At 47.6% G+C, this 22,878-nt stretch overlaps 1 long non-coding RNA gene across 1 annotated transcript; it reads right to left on the reverse strand.

Annotated features, from left to right (window-relative positions):
- Positions 1–17,077: 17,077 nt before the first annotated feature.
- On the reverse strand, positions 17,078–22,257 carry LOC123053022 (uncharacterized). Its single transcript, XR_006425268.1, has 4 exons — positions 21,170–22,257; positions 19,683–20,344; positions 18,116–18,895; positions 17,078–17,471 (listed from the first exon to the last, which is right to left on the reverse strand). It is a non-coding gene; the product is annotated as an uncharacterized lncRNA (long non-coding RNA).
- Between the last annotated feature and the right edge of the window lie 621 nt (positions 22,258–22,878).

The raw sequence follows: 22,878 nt of genomic DNA on the forward strand, positions 1-22,878 counted from the left end.
AATGGCTAATGTGAAAGATTTTGATCAATTTATGCACTAGTAGGATAAGATAGCTCATTAGTTGAGCTAGCTCCCCCTACTTAGGTGCCTACATCTAAAACAAGATACTAGTAGAGTATGTGTGTGTATGCAAGAACCTCAATCCAAGTTACTTATATCCACGATATTCAGCTCATGCCTTAACTCGCGGAATCTTGCTTCATCAAGTGGCTTGGTGAAAATGTCGGCAAGTTGCTTCTCGGTGTTGACATGGAATAAATCAATGTCTCCCTTGGCCACATGATCTCGAATGAAGTGATGACGAATCTCGATATGTTTGGTTCGGCTATGTTGCACTGGATTGTCGGCGATCTTGATTGCACTTTCATTGTCACAAAATAGAGGCACTTTGTCACATTTGACACCATAATCCATCAAAGTTTGCCTCATCCATAATAATTGTGCACAACAACTTCCTGCGGCAATGTACTCGGCCTCGGCGGTTGAAAGGGACACACAATTCTGCTTCTTTGAAGACCAACTTACCAATGACCTCCCTAGGAATTGACATGACCCGGAAGTGGACTTGCGGTCTACCTTGTCTCCGGCCCAATCCGAATCCGAATATCCTAATAACTTGAAAGCTGCTCCTTTGGGGTACCAAAGGCCCAAGTTTGGGGTATGAACCAAATATCGAAGGATTCTTTTCACTGCTGAAAAATGGCTCTCCTTGGGAGCGGATTGAAATCTTGCACACATACACACACTCAACATAATATCCGGCCTAGATGCACAAAGGTAAAGCAAAGAACCGATCATAGAGCGATATACCTTTTGATCCACATCTTTACCATTGGGATCAAGATTAAGTTGGCCATTTGTGGGCATGGGCGTCTTCAAGGGCTTGACATCTTGCATTTTGAACCTCTTGAGCATGTCTTGAATATAAAGTGCTTGGTTGATGAAGGTTCCTCCTCTCAATTGCTTCACTTGAAATCCGAGGAAAAACTTCAACTCTCCCATCATGCTCATAGCAAATTCCTTGGTCATAAGATTCTCAAACTCAACGTTAATAGCATGGTTAGTGGAACCAAAAATAATATCATCAACATATATTTGGCACACAAACAATTCTCCTTTTACCCTCTTCGTGAAGAGAGTGGAATCTATTAACCCGATCTGGAACCCCTTCTCGCTTAAGAACGCCGTAAGGTGATCATACCAAGCACGAGGTGCTTGTTTAAGTCCATAGAGCGCCTTATGGAGTTCATAAACGTGAGAGGGGTGATCGGGGTCTTCGAAACCGGGAGGTTGTTTGACATACACCAACTCCTTAAGAGTACCATTAAGAAATGCACTCTTCACATCCATTTGATACAATTTGAAATCATGATGTGAAGCATATGCAAGCAAGATACGAATGGACTCAAGACGGGCAATGGGGGCAAAGGTTTCACCGAAGTCCAAACCTTCAACTTGGGTGAACCCTTGTGCCACTAACCTTGCCTTGTTTCTAGTGACTTGTCCATGCTCATCTTGTTTGTTCTTAAAGATCCACTTTGTTCCAATGACATTATGATGTTCTTTGGGTCTCTTCACAAGAGTCCATACTTTGTTGCGGGTGAAGTTGTTGAGTTCTTCATGCATGGAATTTACCCAATCCGGGTCGTCAAGTGCATCTTCAACCTTAAGGGGCTCAACACAAGAGACAAACGAGTGATGTTCACAAAAGTTTGCCAAACGTCTACGAGTAGTTACCCCTTTGTTGATGCTTCCATAAATGTTGTCGGTGAGATGTTGAAGATGCTTTAACTTGGTGGCCGCTTTTTGCACTTTGAGGGTAAGCTCTTCTTCACTTGGTTTTGAACTTGTGGAAGAAGCTTGGCCTGGAGAATGCTTTAGCCTTGGAGACACCCTTCTCCTCACAACCTCTAGTTCTTGATCACTTGGATGTGATGATGTGGAAGACACTTGAGGTTGGGATTGATCTTGATCTTGATCAAGAGCTTGACCTTGGGCCTCACGGATTGGTTCTTCGCCATTTGGTTGGGCTTGCCCTTGATCTTGCTCGGGAACATGAGGGACTTGATCTTGTTCTTGGATAGGTTCATGATTTTCCATAGCATCTTGACCTTGTGGTGGCGGTGATGACTTCCCTTGTGGAGAATCCACAAGAGGGGCTCTTACTCCTTCTTCTTCTACTTGGACTTGGGGTGTTTCTTGTGGATGAATGTGGCCTATCCCCATAGTCCTTATAGCTTGTGAAGGAGCCTCATCACCTACAACACTAGGAACAATTTGCTCCGCACGGGAACCATTATCTTCATCAAACTCCACATTTACCGTTTCCTCAATACATCCGGTGGATTTGTTGAGAACACGGTAAGCATGAGAGTTTGATGCATATCCAACAAATATGCCCTCATAAGTTTTAGGCGCAAACTTAGCTAAACGGGATTTCTTATTTAGAATGAAACACTTACAACCGAATACTCGAAAGTATTTGACGTTAGGCTTTCTCCCGATTAGGAGTTCGTAGGGAGTCTTGTTCTTGAGCTTACGAAGATAAAGCCGGTTTGTAGCATGGCACGCGGTGTTGATGGCTTCGGCCCAAAGCTTGTATGGAGACTTGTACTCGTCAAGCATGGTCCTTGCCATCTCAATGAGAGTCCGGTTCTTCCTTTCCGCAACACCATTTTGTTCGGGAGTGTATGGCGCGGCATATTGATGCTTGATCCCCTCATCGCTCAAGAACTCGTTCATAGTGTAATTTTTGAACTCGGTGCCGTTGTCACTTCGAATTGCCTTGATCTCACAATTATGTTGACGTTGAGCTTCTTTGGCAAAGTTGATGAAGGTGTCTTGAGTTTCATCTTTAGTCTTGAGAAAGAACACCCATGTATATCTTGTATAGTCATCGACAATGACAAGGCAATACCTCCTCCCTCCCAAACTATCATAAGATGGAGGCCCAAAGAGATCCAAGTGAATGAGCTCGAGAGGCCTCAAAGTGGTAATGATAGTCGACACCTTATGAGCTTTTTCATGAAGTTTTCCGGCAATGCAAGCACTATAAGGACGATCTTTGGCAAAAGACACATTGGTTAGTCCAAGGATGTGCTCCCCCTTTAAGAGAGCTTGTAAATTTCTCATGCCAACGTGTGCTAGCCGACAGTGCCAAAGCCACCCCACGTCGGCCTTCGCCATTAGACATGTGCAAGATAAGTTTTCTCATTTGAGAAATCAACCACGTAAAGGTTGTCTTCAACATGCCCAACAAAGACCACTTTGAGATTGCTTCTCTTAAAGACGGTCACATGAAATTCGCCGAAATGAGAATCATAACCGGCACGTGCCAATTGAATCGTAGAAAGTAAATTGTAGTGAAGGGATTGAACAAGCATGACATTCTTAAGTGATGCATCACTAGAGATTACCACCTTGCCCAAACCCAATACCTTGCCCTTGCTATTGTCACCAAAAGAGATGTTTGAAGTGGCCTTGAGCGAATCAATGAACTCCACAAGCATCTCCCTCTCTCCGGTCATATGATTGGTGCAACCACTATCGATCACCCATTGTGTTCCACCGGAGGTATAGTCCTACAAGAATCAAGCTTTGATTTTAGGTCCCCATTTTGCAATGGGTCCTAGAGAGTTAGCAACAAGGGTCTTAGGAACCCAAATAGTCCAAGCATAATCATCATAGTTAGTGCCAACAAATTTAGCAAAGGTATGACCATCATCTCCTCTCATGAGGACATAAGATGGGTTGTTCTTGCCGGCAAACTCTTTGGGAATGGCCTTGTCCCTAGTGACCTTGTCATCCCCGACATTCCCTTTTTCCTTCTCCTTCTCCTTGTGTCCTTCATGAACAAATGCTATCTTTTGTTGGGGAGGAGAAGTAGGACCGATCTTCTTCTTGTGGCTCTTCTTCTTGGTCTTCTTCTTCTTAGAAGAGGGGTCAAACCCAATTCCCTCCTTGGCAACACACTCCTTTTGGTTGCTCAAGAGGTCATTGAGGTTTTTCTCCCCTTGAATGCACGACACAAGCCCTTTCTCAATTTGGGATTTTAACTTCTTATTCTCCTCTTGGAGAGAGGTGCAATCATGAGCAAAGTTAGCCGTACAAGATTCATCATTTAAATCAATATGAGGGACGGAAGTAAGAGCCTTAATGGTTGTAGCTTTACGTTGAGCATAAGACTCGGTGAGGGCAATGAGGTCACCTTTGACAACCTTGGAACTAGTCACAAGGAGCTCATGTTCCTCAACAAGTCTCGTGTGATCAACTAGAAGCTTTTCAACCCTTACTTTAAGGGCATCATTGTTCTCAAGAGCAAGTTGCAACGCATCATCGGTTTTAACAAAGTCAATTTTATGAGAAGACAAGGCTTCCTCAAGTGATGCTCTCATGACACTCTCTTCATGTAGCTCGTGCTCAAGGAGTTCGACTCTCTCTTTTTCCTCTATGAGGAGGTTTTCAACGTTCTCAATAAAATCATCGCGTTCGGCGAGTGATTTAAGGAGATCGCTAAAACGAGCACGAGCTTCACCATGAAGAGTTTTCAAGAAAGCCATCAAGGATTCCTCATCATTATCCACACCATCATCACACTCATCCTCCACTATCTCACATGAAACATTGGGAGTGTGGATGATGGGTTTTTGAGATTTGGACTTTGTTTTTACCTCTTTGACCATGAGGCAATGATGAGTGAACGGCTTGTCCTCGTTGGGAGAGTCGAAGAGGCCGGTGGTGGAGGAGGAGGTAGTGGCATGCATGGCAATGGCGGCCGTGCCCACATGATCATCATCACCGTCATCTTCATCTCCGGACATGTACTCCTCATGAACAAGAGCCTTGTCATCTTTCCTCTTGGAAAACTTGGTGAACTTCTTCTTCTTGAGCACAAGCTTCTCGGACTTGTCTTCACGTATCTCATAAGGACAACCGTGCACAAAATGTCTTGGGCTATCACAATTGTAGCATTTTCTTCGTCCAAACGATCTTCCTTGCAGATTCTTCCCTTTGTTTGCCATGGTCCCGGAATATTTCTTGACCAAGAGATCCAAGTCTTCCGCAAAGTCATTTGCTGGGCATGAGGTGTCAACATCTTCCTCACAAGTCTCTTCAACAACTTCTTCATCCCTTGAGGGTTGGGCAACTACTTTCTTGGCCTTCAATGCAAGATTTGAGTTCTTGGTGGCTTGAGCTATGGCAAAGGTCTTCTTGGACTTGGTCTCCAAAAGAACATGAGTTGAGAAAGTGGATACAACTTGTGCCGCGGTCAACTTTTGATAGTCCGGGCGTTGATGTATCATCATCACCATGGTATGTTCCGTGAGAACCATAGCATCAATGAACTTGTCCTTAATGAAATCATCATTTGCCCAAGTGCACCCAAAGGTTCTCAAATTGAGCACAAGAGACTTCAACCTTCGATATACCTCTTCCGTGGACTCACCCTCATTTCTCACAAATAGGTTGACTTCTTGCTTGAGCAAAGCCAACCGAGATCTTCGAATTGCTTCATCACCTTCGAGGGCCTCCTCAAGGCAATCCCAAATTTCCTTGGCGGTCTTGAGTAGAGCAATGGAGTCACTATAGTCATCGGTCACCGCGGTGCGCAACATGTGGTGGGCGGTAGCATTGAGTTGATCATCAACTGCTTCTCTTGGATGAGATTCATGGGATCCTTGGGGTTGAAACCGTTGACCACAATCCACCATAGTTGTGTAGATGCACTACGAATATGAGACTCCATATCTAGCTTCCACTTAGCAAACACGTTAGCTTTCAAAGGGGGCGGAGGCCCCACAGGATTAATGCGAGGGTGCTGCAAGGGTTGTGGTGAGTAAAAGGGTTCCACGGCATTGTACTTGGGAATTTGAGTGCGAGCCGGGGATGCAAGAGGTTCTCTCGAATCATCTGCATCATGAACCGCATTTGGATCAAATGAGTTTGAGGCGGATGTCGAGGGCTTTAAGCGAGCATCAATTTCCTCCTTGACCGAGGAGCAAACTTCTTTCAACATAGAAGTTTTGAGGTCCGCAAACATTGAAAGAATATCGGTCGCGGTCAACGGGGCACCCGGGTTAATGGGGGCGACGGGAGCAACGGCCGGAGCAACAAGTGCGTCAGCCGCGACGGGGGGTAGGTTTTGACCATCCTCCGCAAGTGGTGCGTCACCTCCCTCATTCCCTAGATCGACCATATCCTCTAAGGTTGTAAAACCTTATATTAGAGCACGAGGCTTTGATACCAATTGAAAGGATCGATACGGTCGACTAGAGGGGGGTGAATAGGAGACTACAAATTTTACTCTTTCTTGTCAATTTTAAGGCTTAGCGGATAAAAAGGGTTCACTAGATATGCAACTAGGTGAACACAACCTATATGACAAGCAAGCTCTAAGCTAAATATGCTAGGCAACAAACTAATTAGCAAGCCAACAAGCATACAAGGCTAAGTAAAGTGCGGGAAAGGATTAACCACAAGTGAGACGAGGACGCGGATTTTATCCCGAAGTTCACTCTTCCTTGGGGAAGAGATACTCTCTGTTTGGAGCGGTGCCGGAGCCAAAGCTTGCGGAACGCCACCGAAGGCTCACCGTAATCTCCTTCGAGTCACCCCCAACGGATGAGCCTCGAATCACTCGGGGTTGGTCTTGAAGGCGACCACCACACCTTTACAAACTTCTCCGGAGCACACCACAAGCAAGGAAGCTTCCGGAGGAACCTCTAACCGCCTAGGAGCCCAAGCTCCAAGAGTAACAAGTCATGGTGGATGAATGTTGCGGGGAATGCGATTTGGTTTGGTCAAAGTGTAGATCGGGTCTTGCTCTCCCAATCCCCAAAGTTTCAACAAGATTGGGTGGAGGGATTGAGAGTAGTGAGCAAAATGGGGTGTAGCAATGGAGGAGCTCAACAAGACATTAGGGTTAGAGGATGGAGGAGGAAGAAGGGGGCTTATATAGTGTTCTTGGCCGGGAGGGGATTTCTGCCCGTTGGACCCCGTGCGCACGGGCCAAGTCAGCCCCGTGCGCACGGGGTGTCCAGTGAGTTTCGAGGTACCCCATGCGCACGGGCCAAGTCAGCCCCGTGCGCACGGGGTGTCCAGAAATATTCTGACTACCCCGTGCGCACGGGGGTCAGAGACCCCATGCACACGGGGTGTCCAAAAGATTTCTGATGAACCATCACAGGACACCACGGCAAATCACACAAGAAGTGGAATATCTGAGGAGGTGTAGGAGGGCTGGTGTATCTGTCTTGGAGGCATTCCCACACGACACTAATTCCACGAAGACCCCTCTTGATAGTGCGGTTTTACCTACGACTCAAATCGAACCAAAACGAAAAACCTTCGAGTCGCCGGTAACCACGCCTTTGATCTTTTTGGACTGGGGGGTCGCACACCTCCATCAATGGACACCTTGGAACCAACGTCCTGAGATAAACTTTAGCAACCAACATTAGTTCCACTAACCACATTGTCATCACACCAAAATATAATCTAAGTGATACTTGCACTTTCACATGGCCTTTTCACCCAAACGGCTTATAAACCGGCTCAAAGCAGCGATGCAGCCTGCCAGACACTGGACGTCGTTTATGCACGCCGGCTTAGCCAGAGAGGTGATTGCCTTGATCTTTTCCGGGTTAGCCTCAATGCCTCTTTGAGAGACCAGGAAACCCAAGAGCTTGCCTGCGGGAACACCAAAAACACACTTGGCCGGGTTAAGCATCATCTTGTAAACCCGGATATTATCAAAGGTTTCTCTAAGATCATCTACCAGGGTCTCCTTCTCCCTAGACTTAACCACGATATCATCCACATAGGCATGAACATTGCGCCCAATCTGGTTATGAAGACAATTCTGCACACAACGCTGATAAGTCGCCTGTGCACTCTTAAGTCCAAAAGGCATAGACACATAACAGAAGGCTCCAAAGGGAGTGATGAACGCCGTCTTCTCCTGGTCCTTAACTGCCATCTTAATCTGATGGTATCCAGAATAAGCATCCAAAAAACTTAAGCGCTCACAACCCGCCGTAGCATCAATGATTTGATCAATACGGGGGAGAGCGAAAGGATCAGCTGGACAAGCCTTGTTTAAGTCCGTGTAGTCCACACACATCCGCCAGGTGCCATTCTTCTTGAGCACGAGTACCGGGTTAGCTAACCATTCTGGATGAAAGACTTCAACAATAAACCCGGCCGCCAAGAGCCGGGCCACCTCCTCACCAATGGCCTTCCGCCTCTCCTCATTAAACCGCCGAAGGAATTGCCTGACCGGCTTAAATTTCGGATCAATATTGAGACTGTGCTCAGCGAGTTCTCTAGGTACACCTGACATGTCAGAAGGTTTCCATGCAAAAATGTCCCTGTTCTCACGGATGAACTCGATGAGCGCGCCTTCCTATTTCGGATCCAGATTGGCACTGATGCTGAACTGCTGAGATGAGTCACCTGGAACAAAGTCAACAAGCTTAGTCTCATCGGCTGACTTAAATTTCATTGTCGGCTCATGCTCCGTGGTCAGCTTTTTCAAGGACGTCATGTCTGCCGGGTCAACATTATCTTTGTAAAACTTCAACTCCTCTGTCGCACAAACAGATTCAGCGTAAGCCGCGTCACCTTCCTCACATTCCAAGGCTATCTTTCGGCTGCCATGAACCGTAATGGTCCCATTGTGACCCGGCATCTTGAGCTGCAAATACACGTAACACGGTCGTGCCATGAACTTGGCGTAAGCCGGCCGCCCAAATAACGCATGATACGAATTTCTTATCTTAACCACCTCAAAGGTTAATTTTTCCGCCCTGTAGTTGTACTCATCTCCAAAAGCCACTTCCAGCTCAATCTTACCAACTGGATATGCCGACTTACCAGGCACCACACCATGGAAAACAGTATTGGACTGGCTGAGGTTCTTATCAATCAACCCCATACGACGGAAGGTCTCATAATAGAGGATGTTGATGCTGCTGCCTCCGTCCATGAGCACTTTAGTGAATTTATATCCCCCCACCTGAGGAGCCACCACCAGGGCCAGGTGACCCGGATTATCAACCCGGGGAGGGTGATCCTCCCTACTCCACACAATAGGCTGCTCAAGACCATCTTAAATAGCGTGGAACCACCGGCTCAACAGCATTCACAGCACTTTTATGAAGCTTCTGATCTCGTTTGCATAGACTGGTGGTAAACACATGATACTGTCCACCATTGAGCTGCTTTGGATTGGTCTGGTATCCCCCCTGCTGCTGCTGATGATGACCCTGGCCGGACTGCTGATTAAAGCCCCCTTGAACATTCTGAGAATTGGAATTTGAGCCGCCGCCCGGGCCATGAAAGCCGCCGGCGCCTGAGCCGCCGCCCGGGCCATTATTGCCATTGAAAGCATTGGAATTCTTAAAGGCCTTCATGATTGCGCAGTCCTTCCATAGATGGGTGGCCGGCTTTTCCCTAGAGCCATGCCTCGGGCAGGGCTCATTTAACAATTGCTCAAGCGTCGGGCCTGACCCGCCGGCTCGGGGAGGTGGTCTCCCCTTGTGCCGGTGGTTGTTACCCTGTGAATTGGTGTTGGCCACAAATTCCATAGTGCCATCAGCCTTACGCTTGGTACCTCCTTGGTTCGCCAGGTTATGCTGGGGGCCCTTGCCATTGCCATTTTGTTTTCCCTTCCCTGTCCTTTCATCATCCGACGTGGGATCCTTGGTACTATCAGAGTCGGCGTACTTGACCAGAGCCGCCATCAGCGTACCCATATCATTGCAATCGCGCTTGAGCCGCCCGAGCTTCATCTTTAGGGGCGCAAAACGACAATTCTGCTCTAACATTAAGACTGCAGAGCCAGCATCCATCTTATCAGATGAATGTATTATCTCTTTGACCCGGCGAACCCAATGGGTTGTAGACTCACCCTCCTGCTGCTTAGAGTTAGTCAAATCCACAATTGACATAGACTGCCTACAGGTATCTTTGAAGTTTTGGATGAACCGGGCCTTTAGTTCAGCCCAAGACCCGATAGAGTTCGGTGGCAGTCCTTTCAACCAAGTGCGGGCAGTCCCATCTAACATCATGGTGAAGTACTTGGCCATTGCCGCTTCGCTGACCTCCAGCAACTCCATAGCCATCTCGTAACTCTCGATCCATGCTCCGGGTTGTAAATCAGCCGTATAATTAGGCACCTTCCTAGGCCCTTTGAAATCCTTGGGCAGACGTTCATTGCGGAGAGCCGGCACCAGTCAAGGGACACCTCCAGTCCTCGTAGGTATACCCGCATCAATAGAAGCGGTCGGATAAGCCGGGGGTGGCTCCGTCAATTGAGGCGCCTGCTCTGCCTCTTGCCGTGCTCTGTCTTGGTCTACCGTGTGAAAGGCTCCGTTATGAGCCGGGCCGTGGCCAGGAGGCAAGTCATGGCGTCGGACATTGCTTGAGCCGGTCGCTGAGACCATGTGTCTGCTATAACTCGGGCTCCGGCCTGGACGAGGGGTTGAATGAATCATGTCCCGGCTATAAGAATATGCCTCCTGCTGCGCCAGAGCCGTCTGAAGGAGTTCTCTGACCCGGCGGGTTTCAACCACCGTTGGAGAGTCACCATCGATTGGGAGAGCCGCCAGTCGCGCCGCCGCGGCGACCATGTTTTCCAACGGGTTGGCATAATGACCCGGTGGTATTGGCACATACTGAGGCGGGGCAGTGTTCATCCGGGGAGGCCCCATCACTTGGGGCTGAATTGACGTTCTAGCCCCGGGCGTCGTGATCTCTGGCAGGTTACTGGGCCCTGCACCAGGCGTAGTGAAGAGGTTTCGAGGATCGTAAACCGGAGGGAGTCGAGATTGGGCCTTTTGATGCCTCCTTCTCATGACCTCATTGGACGCGTTCTGATCCATCGTGAGCCGGAAAGACTGTGCCTGAATCAGCTGAGTCTGGGCGTCGAGAGCCGCCCACTCTGCAGCCATCCTGATCCCTTCCGCAGCTGAGTCGGCTTTTTCAAAGATGTCATATCTGCCGGGTCAACATTGTCCTTGTAAAACTTCAACTCCTCTGTTGCACAAACAGACTCTGCATAAGCCGCGTCACCTTCCTCACACTCCAAGGCTATCTTTCGGCTGCCATGAACCGTAATGGTCCCATTGTGACCCGGCATCTTGAGCTGTAAATACACGTAACACGGCCGTGCCATGAACTTGGCGTAAGCCGGCCGCCCAAATATAGCATGATACGGACTTCTTATCTTGACCACCTCAAAGGTCAATTTTTCCGCCCTGTAGTTGTACTCATCTCCAAAAGCCACTTCCAGCTCAATCTTACCAACTGGATATGCCGACTTACCAGGCACCACACCATGGAAAACAGTATTGGACTGGCTGAGGTTCTTATCAATCAACCCCATACGACGGAAGGTCTCATAATAGAGGATGTTGATACTGCTACCTCCGTCCATGAGAACCTTAGTGAATTTATATCCCCCCACCTGAGGAGCCACCACCAGGGCCAGGTGACCCGGATTATCAACCCGGGGAGGGTGATCTTCCCTACTCCATACAATAGGCTGCTCAGACCATCTTAAATAGCGTGGAACCGCCGGCTCAACAGCATTCACAGCCCTTTTGTGAAGCTTCTGATCTCGCTTGCACAGACTGGTGGTAAACACATGATACTGTCCACCATTGAGCTGCTTTGGATTGGTCTGGTGTCCCCCTTGCTGCTGTTGCTGATGACCCTGGCTAGACTGTTGATTAAAGCCCCCTTGCACATTCTGAGAATTGGAATTTGAGCCGCCGCCCGGGCCATGAAAGTCGTCGGCGCCTGAGCCGCCGCCCGAGCCATTGTTGCCATTAAAGGCATTGGAATTCTTAAAGGCCTTCATGATTGCGCAATCTTTCCATAGATGAGTAGCTGGCTTCTCCCTAGAGCCATGCCTTGGACAAGGCTCATTCAACAACTGCTCAAGCGTCGGGCCTGACCCGCCGGCTCGGGGAGGTGGCCTCCCCTTACGGCGCTGGTTGTTGCCCTGTGAGCTGGCGTTGGCCACAAACTCTATGCTGCCATCAGCCTTACGCTTGCTACCTCCTTGGTTCGCCGGGTTATGCTGAGGACCCTTGCCATTGCCGTTCTTCTTTCCCTTCCCTGTCCTTTCATCATCTGACGCGGGGTCCTTGGTACTATCAAAGTCGGCGTACTTGACGAGAGCCGCCATCAGCGTACCCATATCATTGCAATCGCGCTTGAGCCGCCCGAGTTTCATCTTCAGGGGCAGGAAACGACAATTCTGCTCCAACATTAAGACTGTAGAGCCGGCATCCATCTTATCAGATGAATGTATTATCTCTTTGACCCGGCGAACCCAATGGGTTGTAGACTCACCCTCCTGCTGCTTACAGTTAGTCAAATCCACAATGGACATAGACTACCTACAGGTATCTTTGAAGTTTTGGATGAATCGGGCTTTCAGCTCAGCCCAAGACCCGATAGAATTCGGTGGCAGCCCTTTCAACAAAGTGCGGGCAGTCCCATCTAACATCATGGTGAAGTACTTGGCCATTGCCGCTTCGCTGACCTCCAGCAACTCCATGGCCATCTCGTAACTCTCAATCCAGGCTCCGGGTTGTAAATCAGCCGTGTAATTAGGCACCTTCCTAGGCCCTTTGAAATCCTTGGGCAGACGTTCATTGCAGAGAGCCGGCACCAGACAAGGGACACCTCCGGTCCTCGTAGGTATACCCACGTCAATGGAAGCCGTCGGATGAGCCGGGGGTGACTGGTAAGCCGTCAACTGAGGCACCTGCTCCGGCTCTTGCCGTGCTCTGTCTTGGTCTACTGCGTGAAAGGCTCCGTTATGAGCCGGGCCGTGGCCAGGAGGCAAGTCATGGCGTCGGACATTACTTGAGCCGGTCGCTGAGACCATGTGTCTGCTATAACTCGGGCTCCGGCCTGGACGAGGGGTTGAATGAATCCTGTCCCGGCTATAAGAATACGCCTCTTGCTGCGCCAGAGCCGTCTGAAGGAGTTCTCTGACCCGGCGGGTTTCAACCGCTGTTGGAGAGTCACCATCAATTGGGAGAGCCGCCAGCCGTGCCGCTGCGGCGACCATGTTTTCCAACGGGTTGGCATAATGACCCGGTGGTATTGGCACGTACTGAGGAGGGGCAGGATTCACCCGGGGAGGTCCCATCACTTGGGGCTGAACTGGCGTTCCGGCCCCGGGCACTATGATCTTTGGCGGGTTACTAGATCCTGCGCCAGGCGTGTTGAAGAGGTTTCGAGGATCGCAAACCGGAGGGAGTCGAGATTGGGCCTTTTGATGCCTCCTTCTCATGACCTTATTGGACGCGTTTTGATTCATCGTGAGCCGAAAAGACTGTGCCTGAATCAGCTGAGTCTGGGCGTCGAGAGCCGCCCTCTCTGCAGCCATCCTGATCCCCTCCGCCGCCAGATCCTCCTTGGCCTTTGCTAGATCCAACTTTAACTGCGCCACCTCCGCGTCATGCTGAACTTGATCCGCCGGGGCAACCGTAGCGGTCAACAGGACCGTCATCTTGTCTGTGAGATCCATCAGCACCTGAGCCGGCGAGGGCACCGGGCTTCCTGACCCGGCGGCGGGGTTTTGAACAGGTTGTGCGCCGGCCATGAAGATTCCAACTCGGCTCGGCGGCTCAAAGGGGTCCGGAATGCTGTCGCCATCGGAACAACCCCTGAGCCTGCCATCTTGAAGTTGATACAACGAGTTTGACTCATCCGTAGACGACTCGCCGTCAGAGCCGGCGGCCGTCTCATCACCAGATCCAGATCCTTCAGAGAGTCCTCCATGGACACATCCCACGAAAGCATGCTTCAAAGCAGGTAGAGCCCGGGCGGGTCGTGCACGCTGCGCCGTCTCGATGAGACCGGCGCAGAGATCCGGCTCAGGGCCCGGCTCACCAATCTTGCCAATGAAGACATGGATTCCGCCGAAGGGGACCCGGTATCCGTACTCGGTTGAGCCAGCGTCGGGGCCCCAGTTTGCATCGTCGATGTAGAGCTTGCCGCGACGACTCTTGGTCATCCGGCCCACAGCGTATCCCTTGAGCCCTTCGAAGCTGCCCTTCAAGAACTCAAATCCACCGTGCGCTGGCCCCACGGTGGGCGCCAACTGTCGTGGAATTGTCACGGCAGATGTCCTCATGCAAGGACTTAGTCGTGGAGCCATCGCAGCTAGGAAGCTTAAAGGGGTTAAACGGGACAAGGAACACGAGGGTTATACTGGTTCGGCCCCTTACAGTGAAGGTAAAAGCCTACGTCCAGTTGAGGTGGTATTGGTTAGGGTTTCGACGACCAGGAGCTAAACCGTCCTGCCTGGTTATCGATTTGGTCTTTTCTGTCCTTAAACCGCCGCCGGGTCGTCCCTTTATATAGAGAGGTTGACACCCAGCGACTCTCAGAGTCCCGGTCGGCTCATAACAGTGTCCGGCTCGGACTCTTAACTATTCTTGCCTTACACTACAAGTTTCACCTTAACGGCGGTTATCACTACGGGCTTTAAGCCATCTCCGGGTCTTAAGCCCATTATTGACCCGCCGTCTTTAAGTTTGGTACTGGGCTTCGCGTGATGACCACTATGACGTAACCCGGCCCCTCCTGGGCGGGTCAGTCTAATGGTTATATCCTCAACACCGCCGGGTGCCACTTATGCCCGAGGGAGATAATGAGATGGGTAACCACTTGATGACGAAGTGGTGTACCGAGGCAAGTGTGTGTTGTTTTTGAAAACGGATTAGATTTAAGATTTGTCGACTGTCCCAACCTTACATGCGCAACCACTCTACCCTTATATGGGAAAGGGCATTATTGATTACCTAGGCCGATACTAGCTTGGAGCCCGCATTACTAGTGACGGGAGAGTCGTTGTTGTGCTCTCTCGGGACGGGGTCGCGCCAGGTAGGGCGGCCATGACTGTTTTTACAGGGCACCGGACACACCGTTGGTACCCCATGCTTGTGGTATGTGATGAATATGGGAGCGAGGCTCCAAAATTTTAAGATGTGAAATGTTGGGCACGGGGGTTACTACCAATCGAGTGGACTCTATGTTAGTGTCGTCTAGGGAAAGATAGTGATCGGGTGCTTACCCCGGGTACTTGAGGTACCGCGGGTCGTGGATGACACGGAAGTTCCCCGGATCTTGTGGGTAAAGTGTGCAACCTGTGCAGAGTGTAAAACTATTCGAATAGCCGTGTCCACGGTCAAGGACAGTTGGGTGGTGCTGCTTAAACTACGTCCAGAGTTTTACAAACCGCGTGTGTGTGTGTTGATAAAACTATTTGGGTTAAGTCAGATGCTTGACACGATGATTAAGTTGGATTGGTGTCCAACTCCACTTATGTTGATATCTGTAACTTGTTCATACGGATATATGTACTCTCATGATGCATACTTTACAGGTTGATAGATCATGTCATTGCACTCAAAACTAGCTTTCTACAAACTACCTACTTAGTGCTATATCATTGCATTATTGTGCCTTGTTCCAATCATGGGTTGCTTGCGAGTACATTCAAAGTACTCATTGGCTTGCCACTGGTTATTTAATTGGCCAGGCATGGAAGAACAGGAGTTCGAAGAAGAGTTATTTGGAGACGAACATGCGAACTAGGACGTTTCCCAGTCAGAATGCCTGTAGGGTTAAGGCAGATGGCATGGGTTCTACTTACCGACGAAGATTTCCGCTGCTTAAGTTTATTTGGTATTCAGCCCTTGTGGCTTTATCTATGTAAGACTTGACCATAATGGTCATAATTTGTGTAATACGGTATGTATGGATGTAAGACTCTTGTTACTCAGCTTCTGTGTGTTCAGTGAGCATTGATCTCTGGGATCACTGTACACGTGCGTTCGGTGATCACGACTTATGAGTCGGGGTCCCCACACACGGTGTCCCTAGTAAGCCTCAACTAGACTAGCTTGTTAATCAAAGATGGTTAAGGTTTCCTAACCATAGACATGTGTTGTCATTTGATAACGGGATCACATCATTAGGAGAATGATGTGATGGACAGGACCCATCCGTTAGCTTAGCATATTGATCGTTCAGTTTTATTGCTATTGCTTTCTTCATGTCAAATACATATTCCTTCGACTATGAGATTATGCAACTCCCGGATACCGGAGGAATACCTTGTGTGCTATCAAATGTCACAACGTAACCTGGTGATTATAAAGATGCTCTACAGGTATCTCCGAAGGTGTTTGTTGGGTTGGCATAAATCGAGATTAGGATTTGTCACTCCGAGTATCGGAGAGGTATCTCTGGGCCCTCTCAGTAATGCACATCATAAGAAGCCTTGCAAGCAAAGTGACTAATGAGTTAGTTGCAGGATGATATATACGGAATGAGTAAAGAGACTTGCCGGTAATGAGATTGAACTAGGTATGTAGATACCGACGATCGAATCTCGGGCAAGTAACATACCGATGACAAAAGGAATAACGTATGTTGTCACAACGGTTCGACCGATAAATATCTTCATAGAATATATAGGAGCCAATATGAGCATCCAAGTTCCGCTATTGGTTATTGACCCGAGAGATGTCTCGGTCATGTCTACATAGTTCTCGAACCCGTAGGATCCGCACGCTTAACGTTCGATGACGATTTAGTATTACTATCAAAAATGCCCGTGCGTTGCACCGGGAGAAAAAAAAACAAACCCCTTAATAAGCATAGCTACATGAGTAATTGTTGATTTATGACCCACATCAACTATTGTGACCAGCTTGCTTAGAAAATAAAAAAAACTATTGTGACCAGCTTATTAACCAAGAACCGAAAATATGGATAGTTAATTTCCTAAACTTGGGATATTTTTCTCATGGATCTGTAACAATCTTCTCAAAATCTAGAACAATTTTATCCTAAACCTAAAAATTTCTCCATTTCATATGTTGTTGCCAAAAGAAACATAATTTAAGCAACGCCATATATTTCTAAAAGGCTAAGACATCAACTACTCCCTCCATCCCATAATATAAGAGCGTTTTTGACACTAGTGTAGTGTCAAAAACGCTCTTATATTATGGGACGGAGGGAGTACATGTGAACAGAAACGCAGAGGCAAACTCTTTAGGACTACTATAATCATAGTGATCAGCGACCACTCTTGGCAGATGTTCTTTTGAAGTGTCCATGTTAAAACGATATGGCACATCATTTATATACAAACTGCTTGTGCGATTCCGAAGTCTGAATGCTTATATGGCATCTTGGTGCCAAGAAAAAGAGATGACCACTCTTTCTTCTGTTGCTTGATGTATGTACTGTTCGTTTAGATGTAAATTCCAACTTCTGACTAATTGCACTGAGAATTGATTGAATTGATTGCTGACCAAAATGTGATAGTGGCTCGATGACAAAAGGGTAGTGCCATACGGTGCACATTCTTGTGGATCCCTGTATATCTCCCATGAATATTTCTTTGCTTGGCTGATTGTTGATATCCATGGCTGTGCCAGAAAAGGAAAAATTTAAATTAAGAACTGTGAAAATCATATACTCTACTGTGATATATATGGGCCAAAGAAGCACAAATCTTTTGCTGATCAGGCATGACAACTTTGTACTCTGTAAGTGTGACAGAGAAGGGCGGTTTATTACTGTTTTCTCTATGACCATGAATACTGTGAGCGAAATGCGACGCTAAAATAAGCAGATAATATTTGTTTTCCGTTCTAGTGAGCATAGAGCAGGAGTGGATCTTACTAAAATAGCATGAGCGATTTATGCTATGGCAGAAAGTGGCTAAAAGAAATACTACTAACGGAAGAATAAAAAATCCAGGAAATGGAGAGATTATATCTGCGAGTGCAGGAAAAAGTGGCAAATTCAAAGAATGTACTTTCATTTAGCCAACAGATAAAATGTTTCTGTTCTCGTGAGCAAACGGCTAGAATGAACCTCATTAAAATAGCATGAGTGATTTATCCAAGGGCAAATAGTAGCTAAAAGAAATACTACGGACGGAAGAACAAAAAATAAGGAAATGGAGATATTATACTTGTGAGTGCACAAAAGATTATTCCAAAGGAAGTACTTTCTTTTAGCTATCGCTCAAAGCAAAAGATTAGTGGAATGGGTAAAAAGTACACACCTTGACAGAATATCTTGTTCTTGTAAATCGTGTGCTCAACAAATTTCTGAAATCTGCCACTGTAATTGTACAAAAATCTTGCCACTGAAATCTGCCAGACTGTCCACATAAGTTCTTCACTTCGGTCACAATCCAATTGATAATAATAAGAAACTCTGCTAGTTGCATATCTTTTAAAGCAAGAAATTAATTAATAATTACACCTCTCTGTAGTCCGTAATTTCATCCCATTGAGCTTTTGCACAAATGTCTACTCATTCACAATATACAGACAAATTTAGATGGCAGAACATTGTAGATCAGAAGAAAATTTTCAGGGTAAAATCCATGTCAACAAAAAGAACAGACATAGAGCCATCATGAGATTTGGAGCCACAAAAGTAGTAAGGAAAAGGAAGAAATATGAAAAAGAGAAGGACATTTTTGCTCGTTTAGTACTCATTGATCCCTGCTAAAGAGAAAGACATGAGACTGGACGTAGACGACAACTGAAAAAATTGACGTCAAAAAGAGAGAAGTATATCTTCTAAACTCAAATTATAGCTACAGCAAAACAATGCTCTACTTTCTCTAGCAATGGCAAAATTCAGAGATGTACATATTGAGGAGGTGTTCATGCTGGGCAGACGCGAGGCACTGGATGTCGAGGGGTACAGGGGTGTACAGCACCAGCGGCGCTGGGGGTTTGGCCGCTGCTGATGAAAGTATGCCATCCCTGCTCTCAAGCGCCACCAGATGGTGGTAAAACTTCAGTAGTAGAGGACACCCGACCGACAACATCTAAAGAAAAACAAATCATTAATTCACTCTAGTTTACTTTCCATAGGAAAACATAAGCAATAATGTTGTAAAATAAAAGGAATTGTCAAAATTAGTAGTTTCATATGAGAAATCAAATGGGAAGGCAAACGATAGTACTCAGTAATCAAGTGGCCAGGATACACACACAGATCAAATATATTTCAGTGAGAGAATATTCTGATCGCAGTTCATGATTTCCTCTCCGTTGATACTCACGCTCACTCCAATTCTACTGGCAATTCCATGAATCAAATATATGCCTTCTTTCATAGCAATGAGCTCTAGAACCTTGACCATCTAAGGGAAGATAATTTTTCATCAAAGTTATAAACAGACCCAATTTGAATGTACCTCATCAAATGAAAGGTGCATAGATGTTTAACAGCCTCAAAGTACGAAGAATCATAGAATTCAGAAGACGGCTGTGTATACTATGTATTAATGTCTCATGTCTTCAGAAATCTCTATCTACTTTTCAGTAGGAAAATTAGCTACTTCCAGACTTATGTGCTCGACTTGATAACTTATAAACACTCTCGGCCATTAACCTATTTCACGGACTTCAGCACAATACCTGTATAAATTCTATAGAAATTCTGCTCAAAAAATGTTAAGCTAAGTCGGCAATGCATATATTACCCACATCTTATTCTTCGACCAAAAGAAGGTAACAAACTCCTATAAGTATATATGAAAAATATGTTATGAACACCATAAAGATAAAAATTATCAAATGACAAGGGAAGCGTAGTTTTGCACAAGTTACCATTCATGCACCTGGAAGATCCACACAAATAGAGCTAATAAAGGATTGAGTCAATAATAGCACCATCATCTCAAGGTTCTTCCACTATCTTCGTCCTTCCCACCTCCTCGCGAGCAAACCCACTGCCCTGCCCAAATCCATCTCATGTCTTCATCGACCTCACAACCAAAGTACCAATCATCAAAAATCGAATCACCACCCTGGCTGGATGCTATAAATCTCGTTTTCCATTTCAATTGAGCTCTACAATGCTGAAATTTCTAAATCCACGTGCTTTCTTTTTTCTGCATTTCCACTGTCTTCGTGAAAGTGAAACTGACTTAGTGAAACCGGACATGTCTTGCACAAACCCAAGGAAGCTCTAAGTATGTTGGTGACCTGTTTATCATTCAGCTTAGAGTACCTTTGCCCTTCAACAATGTTGCACGCCTACAGTCAATTTGTAGAATACACTGAACATCCGATGTCTAATTAAAATATGAGCATCCGATGTCTAATTTTTAGTAAACAGCGAGCATGGATACAGTGCCTCCGTAGGCAAATATGCAGGTCGTGCATCACTTCTAGACTGCAGGCGCCAAGTAGTACTGCAGATTGTAGTTGTATCTTTGCATGAAGTACTGAACAACCGACATTTTGTTCCTCTCTCATCAACACGAAATCTAACAACCAACAAAATAACAAAAGAAAAACGAAATTAGAAAGAGAATAATAATCATGAATTGATACTAAAAGGGACTCTGTGATATGACATTCATAACAAAAATGTGAACAGGAGTGGAGATAGATCTTTGCAATGTTACAGAAATCAAATGCATGGGAGCCAGAAGAATGTTCTACACAAATTATTCATCTAACAGATTCCTGTCACACAAATATCAATGAGACAATGAAGAAGAACAAGCCAAAAATCAATAGGAAAATCTTTCTAATATTTCAAAACACTGATTAGTCGCTCCAGAACATAGTGATAAATCTGAACAAACCAAACAACACCCAAATCCAAGCATGAGATGCAAGGAAGAGAGATAAATGTCACCCATCCTAGCAGGTCACCACATCGTTAAGCTTGATGAACTCAGAGGATATCTTATACTGGAAAAGATTTAAAATTGGTAGAATAATACAAGTCTCTTATGCTGCCAACACACAACCTGATACATGCTACTTCTACTACATACTAAGCAGCTAAAATTCCAATAGATGATAGTGGTTGAACTGAACGAACACTGCTTATACAGCAGAGTAAATAGATGAGCTCACAGCCAGACTTCTCCTCCGTATAACAAAATCAGGCCATGAGCACACATATACAACATAAGTTGTTTGTAGTACACGCTGAGATAACTATTCGTGTGTATGCCACTGCAAAGCTAATTGATAACTGAAGAAATAGCAGAATCGCAGACGGAGCCAAGGGATAGAAACAATAACTAAAATAGGGGATTCCATCGGGTGTTTAGCTTTCAAGGGGATAGAAACAATACCTCTCCTGTAGCCGCTGCAGATGACATTGGACCACTCGGCGGCGACATTTGACGCTTCGTGAAATTTTCAACAGAATTTGATGGAGACTATGGTCCAAGGACGGAACCTGATGGAGATTCAGGCCCAGGACGCTTCCATCTTATAGCAGTCAAGTCAAATCCGGGCCAGGCATTACATTGATCTGTGTTGGACAAGGACATGTTCAAGACTCTTCAATCCTAATCAGACACGGGAGTAGGACGCCGTCGGGGAAATTGGAGCCGTCAGCAGGCGGCGGCGCCGCACCCCGGCGCCCATGGAGACGTCGCGCAGCAACCGCAGCACGTGCCGCTCGTCGTTGGACAGGAGTGGTCGCCGCGCGCTGCGCGTGTCGCTCTCCAGCGCCATCTTCAAGGTCCCGTGGCCATCCCCCTGTGTAGCCCGGCCGCGAGCATGGGCAGCTCGATGAGGAACGCCGGTGGCGCCCGCGTGTCCTCATAGATGGCCAGGCTCGGCCGGCCGCGGGGGTGCCCGAAGAGCGTCACCGCTGCCGTGTGGTCCGCGAGGATGGCCCTGCTGACGAGGAAATACGGGTGAGCGGCCGGGGCACTTACCATCTTGCGGAGGGCGCGGTCGTCGTGCGAGTACGGGTGCGCAAGGGCGAGGACCGCCGCGCCACCGCCAGCGCCCGCGGCGAGCGCGCGCTTTTGGAGGAGGTGGAGGACGAAGGCGGCGCTGGTGCACAGCATACCCACCCTGCCTCCTTGCCTTCCCGTCCTCTGCTGCTCCACCTCGATGCGCGGCAGAAGCCGTCTCCGCCGCACACGCCCCAGCGAGCGTCGTCCATCCTCCCGCGCGAGGCACGACGGTCAGACAACCACCGCCACTGCCCGGCCTGGCCGCGCCGTCTACGCCGCACACGCCACCACCACTGCCCCGCCTCGCCGCGCCGTCTTCCATCCTCCCGGCGAGCGCCCTCCGTCCTCCCGCGCGAGGCATGGCGGCGGCCGTCGCCTGCGCACGACAGAATGGGCGAAGCCGCCGTCGCTGTCGCAAGAGAAATGGATAAGACGACGGGAGGACAGCGGGTCGAATTCAAATGCGTACAGGGGTTTTTTTGAAAAAATGAAACGTTATATAGATACCCACTAAAACAGGGACCGCGGGTTGATTTCTTATAAATCGAGGGACTTATATGCAAAATCACTAGCAACGACGGACAACCAGAACCCAATTTCCTTTACTATTATATAGGGAAAGATATGAGTTATGTGATTTGATGACCGAATGTTGTTCGGAGTCCCGGGTGAGATCACGGACATGACGAGTAGTCTCGAAATGGTCGAGAGGTAAAGATTGATATATAGGACGATGGTATTCAGACATCGGAAGTGTTCCGGAGGGTATTGGGTACTTATCGGGTCACCGGAAGGTGTTTCGGGTACCCGGCAATCCCATGGGCCATATGGGCCTTGTGAAGGAACACACCAGCCCACAAAGGGCTGGTGCACCCTATAAGGCTATAGGAGAAGGAGAAGGAAAGGGGGGAAGGAAAAGGAAAGTGTGGATTAGGATTCCCACTTTCTTCTCTCACCCCCCCCCCCCCTCTTTCCTTCCCCATCATGCATACATGGAAAGTGGGGCGCAGGGCAAGGCAGGGCCCCTAGGGGGCGGCGGCCAACCCTAGGGCGCCCCTGGCTTCCTCTCCTCCCCCTCCCACCTATATATA

This window comes from Triticum aestivum, chromosome 2D, assembly GCF_018294505.1.
Source record: "Triticum aestivum cultivar Chinese Spring chromosome 2D, IWGSC CS RefSeq v2.1, whole genome shotgun sequence".
NCBI classification, from domain to species: Eukaryota; Viridiplantae; Streptophyta; class Magnoliopsida; order Poales; family Poaceae; genus Triticum; species Triticum aestivum.